This window comes from Odontomachus brunneus, unplaced genomic scaffold (genome assembly GCF_010583005.1).
Source record: "Odontomachus brunneus isolate Ranch 3 - 2012 unplaced genomic scaffold, Obru_v1 Obru_scaffold_424, whole genome shotgun sequence".
NCBI lineage: Eukaryota > Metazoa > Arthropoda > Insecta > Hymenoptera > Formicidae > Odontomachus > Odontomachus brunneus.
Window position 1 is genome coordinate 38,110 of NW_022639874.1, and position 5,411 is coordinate 43,520.

The window sequence follows — 5,411 nt, forward strand, 5'->3', positions numbered from 1 at the left end:
AAACATTATAAGACCATCATAACAGGATTTTAACGGATAGTTTAAATAAAAAACGACATGGCTTAATAAACGATACGCGTGCTAGCGTAAATTACGGTACGCGTGGCAAAACAGGCTGAGTTTAGTTCACGCATGTCGCGGCAGATGGCACTGTATCTCGACCTGAGCTCAGCGCGCCGAGGAAGAAAGAAAGAAGATTAGAAGAAGATAAGAGCGAGAGAGAGAATGTCATCCTTTCTTTCTCGCTCCACATCGCGTAGCTGCGCGGAGCGGCTGTGGAGCGTAAAAAAGAGAATGACAATCTCTCTCTCGCTCGACGTGTCGAACCCGGCCGAGCACGCGTAGTCACACGGATGGATAGAAGCGTCTCTGTGTGAGGGTGCGTTCCTACTTAGCGCATCACGCGTCGCGTCCGAGTTAAGCCAATCAAATCGTCCCATTTTATTGCGTAACTTTAGGCCGAATAAAATGGGACGATTTGATTGGCTTAACTCGAACGACGCGATACGTGACGCGCAAAGTGGAAACTCAGCCTGAGAAGTGGAAGAAGTAAAACGCCAGTACGCTCGGGCAACATTTCCCAGCTCAGGCGTTCGATTCCTAACGATATGCGAGCGAAATACGCACAAAAATGTATAGTATATGTAACGTGAATTATAGATTTTCGCATGTGCATCTCACTCGCACGCCGTTAGGAATTTGGTTCCTGCATGGGACTGCACCTTTCGGAGTATAATACATGAAAAAACAACTGCATATACATAGCATGAGATCGTATGAAGCAATGAACATCGAATATTAAGCATCTAACATCAATCTGTCGACTTAATACTCAATGCTTATTGGTCCATATGATCTTACATATGCATATGCAACTATGTCATTTCATGTGCGGTGAGTTTTAGAGTTGACTGCCCAGGGCTGCATTCCGAAATTTACTGTCAGTACTGAAATTCTATAGTATACGTGACATGAATTATAGATTTTCAGTACTCGCAGTGAATTTCGAAACGCAGCCCAGAACTGACAGTCAGGTCTAGTATATACAACATGGGGTGCGTTCCACTTAACACTCGCAAAGACGCGGTGTTATTCTATCTTTGTTTAACATGCAATGAGCAACAAAGATAGAATTACGCTTGCGTCGTTGCGAGCGTTAAGTGGAACGCACCCATGGGCTGTAGATATTTGTATTCGCGGTGTAAAGCAATGGCGTAAGGTCACTAATGGTTAGGTGTACTCAGCCAATCATTGAAGTGTGAAGTCTATTCGCAGTGTAGATGGGAACGCAACTGAAATGTACATACAATCAGCTGTGAAATTTGACAGTCCCACAACAAACCGTGTGCACGAAATTTTAATATGTGATGGAAGAAATAAAATATAAAGAATTTACCGTATGGAGTAGATTTATATGTAATGTACTTTTTTCTATAGTAGATAAAGCCAGAGGCGTCTATTTTGACGTGAGCTGCATAATAAATATTGTAAATATATATTATAATGTAATTGTTTGGAATAATGTGTTTCTATAGTAGATAAAACCAGAGGCGTCTATGCTGACGTGAGCTGCATTAAAAATATTGTACATGTAAACTGCAATGTAATTATTTCCAATAATATGTAAAACTAAAGGCGTCTATTCTGACGTGAGCTGCATAATAAATATAATAGATGTACATTGTAATGTAATTGTTTGGAATAATGTGTAAAACCAGAGGCGTCTATGCTGACGTGAGCTGCATTAAAAATATTGTACATGTATTGTAAATTGCAATGTAATTATTTCCAATAATATATAAAATTAGAGACGTCTATTCTGACGTGAGCTGCTTAGTAATAAATATGTGAGTCTATATTGTAATGTAATAAATTGCATAGAATAATGAAAGCAAAGATGGTTATTTAAACCTAAATTGTTTTCAATTGAATTTGTATACATGTATTTCAATGTCAAAACATAAAATACTATTTGATATACTACAGGTATCTCCTTTGGCATTGTTACATGTATGTTTGTAATATATGCAACATCTTTGTAACACAAACTGAAATATTTATAGAGATAAAACGAATCATCATTCAGTAAAAGTATTTTCAGAAAGATTTGCTCTGACAGATACACAACTGTTCTTAAAAATATTAGAGCTACATATTCTGATATGTGAAAAATTATTGAAGCAAACTATCTCATACGATTACATATAGTGTCACACAGGTTCACTCAGACACAATTATTGATATCACAATCAGTATTACATATTCTGTCATATGAGATATTATTATTTTAATTAACGAATCATCTCATGTAGCCATATGTAATGTGATATAATGAAATATTTCATGTAATTATATATATTGTCTTAGAGATTCACTGTTACATAATTTTTTCTAAAACAAACTTTTCCACATGTACTTTACTTTGGGAGCGGTGCACTTGGACACGGTGCATTTGGACACAGCCAATCACAGCACCGTGTGATTAGAGACATTTGTAGGGTCCCTTGGAACAGCGACTTGTGATTGGACTGTGTCCAATTGCCCCGTGTCCAACTGATATACACCCCTTTACTTTTCCTATAACAAACTGTGTTGTTTTCTAGATATGTAAGATATGATTGAAGTGAATCATCTTACATAATTATACATAGTATCAAAGAAATTCGCGGTCTGATTAACTACTCTTCCTATAAAAACCTGAGGAATGTATTCTCAAATGTGAGATATTGAAAAAAAACATCCCATGAATTTATACATAGTGACAGAGAGATTCACTTTTAGATATATTCTTTTGGATATATATATATATATATATATATATATATATATATATATATATATTTGCATATATATTTGCATATATATAAATATATGCTTTTTATATAATAATATAAAAAGCAGAGAATGTACTATATGAGCATATGTGAGCAACGTATTACTCATATTGATTTATGCTACAGAAATCTTGCATGGTGCTATGTGATTTTTAATAAATAATGTTAGAGAAGTTCGGTTAGACATATGCATTATGTATATGAATATTCAAAGCAGATACACTTATACGTGTATGGTTTGCATGTCATTATATTAAAGACCATGCATCTTAATATGATATGGTTTTTGTAATAAGTAATATTAGAAAAATTTGCTCTCACATATATACAACATTTAATAAGATTAAAAGCAGCAACAATAAATCATATATAAAATCTTTACTTAAAATGTTTACTTTTAATAATATCTACTGACAGAAGCATCTAGTGTCATGTCAACTCATTTTGCAATAATTACAAGTTTAATTTTGTAATAAGTTGTGTCAAGGAACGCGCTCTGACATGAAATACTTATAAGATTATTAACAATAGATGCAAAATGTATTGCACCAATGGAACATATACATCTGGTCAATGATGGCAGAATAAAGATGCGACCCCATATTAACAGGAGTAAATGTGATAAGTAGGATTGAAAAAGTTACTTGTAAAAAGTAATGCGTTACCCTCACTCGTTACCCATTCAAAGCATAACTCGTCACCGTAATGGTTACTTAAAATTAACAAATCTGTATAATTTCATAATTTTTTCACAAATTATTAGGAATTTTCTAGAATTTCTGTCTGTTTCATCTATAGACATATATTCTAGGGTGCGTTCGAAAACATCACCCGTGTGTATTTTGTCACACTCAGATCGTTCGAAAACCCCTAGTGGGCACACTGACCATGCGACCATGGCCGTTCGAAAACCGTACTCCGTGGACCACTCGTGTGACTTTTCTCCACACTCTTGGCTGCGTTCGAAAACACTGAAAGTCCACGACGGAAAGTGGCTGTGGTGGATGGGCTTGGTGGGATTAGTGGAGTTGGTATCGAGAGGAGTTTTCGAACAGCCATGGAAGAATGCTCAATGTGACATACTAGGCTGCGTTCGAAAACACACACTGTGTGCACACTACTAGTCGATAGCCGTTGGAGTGAGCGAAATACAATGGCTGATCGAAAGCATATTTCGATATTAACTATAATTGCTTCTCAGCAATTATTCGAAAATGTGATATCAGACAGCAGCGACGAAAGTGAAAGTGAAGAATTAGACATTTGTGAAATGCAATTAAAAGTGCGGGGCACCTGCATGAGTTGAGGATTATATATTATATACAATACCCAATATGATAAATAAAGCATTTCGTGAGCATTTTCGGATAACTCCGACTGTTTATGAAAGTCTGGAGATGTATTTGGGCCCAAAATTATTAATTACAAATAATACAGGTCGACCCATGATACCAGTAAGAAAGCAACTATTGTCAGTTTTGTGGCTGTTGGCTACTCCAGATTCATACAGGTAAGGACAATGTTATGTTGTAAATCATTCAATTTTACAGTGTTGTGAAACTACTATGAAGTATTATTTCTTTGTCTAGATCTGTAGCTGACCGCTTTGGCATGGGCAAGTCATCGCTAAGTAATTGTTTCATGCGTGTTATTGAAGCTCTCAACAACATTGCTGGTGATGTAATTATTTGGCCAACAGGTGACAAGCTTCTGACTGCAAAAGAGAAATTCAGAGCAAATGGTGGTTTGCCTAATGTCATTGGTGCAATTGATGGTACTGACATTGAAGTGAAAAGTCCTAAAGTAAGTATTATAAAATAATAGCCTATATCATACTGTTAAAGAGAAATAACTTTTTTATCAATTGAAAATATATTTTGTCTTTGTAGAAAGATTGTCAATTCTACATCAACAGGAAGAAACGGTTTAGCATCACTCTTCAAGCTGTTTGTGATTCAGAGCTGTTCAGAGCTTCGCTTTATAGACTGTTTTGCTGGTTTTGCGGGCTCTGTTGGTGATCTGCGAGTCTTCAGGAACTCAGATTTGTGGCATGAAGTACAAAGAAATCAACAGGCCTATTTTCCTAACGAGGAATTTATGATTGGTGATAAAGCCTACCCTGTCTTGACATGGTGCATTCCGCCTTTCCGTAATTTAGGAAATTTGACACAAGCACAGCAAAAATTTAATCAGGTTGTGTGTAAAATGAGGCAAGTAATCGAACAAGCATTTGCTTTGCTAAAGGGCAGATGGAGACGATTAAAATACCTAGATATGAATAGAGATGATATAATTCCCTTTACCATAATAGCATGTTGTGTACTTCATAACATATGTCTTGATAGCATAGATGATGCTATTGATGAATTTATTGCTGACGGGTATGATGATATCCCTAATAATAATGAAATTTTTGATGAGGTTATCGCAAATGATGCAAATGGTGAAGCTAAGCGTAATTACTTAGTTACACTTGTAAATGACTAGGGTATATGTTAATATGTTAATAAATACAATTTATATTTAAATGTAACAAAAATGTATTTTTATTGAAGTAATTATAACATTATGCAGTTA

The 5,411-nt window shown here is 35.4% G+C and overlaps 1 pseudogene; it reads left to right on the forward strand.

Annotated features, from left to right (window-relative positions):
* The first annotated feature begins 3,987 nt into the window (after positions 1-3,987).
* Positions 3,988-5,360, forward strand: LOC116853666 (annotated as a pseudogene).
* The last annotated feature ends 51 nt before the right edge of the window (positions 5,361-5,411 follow it).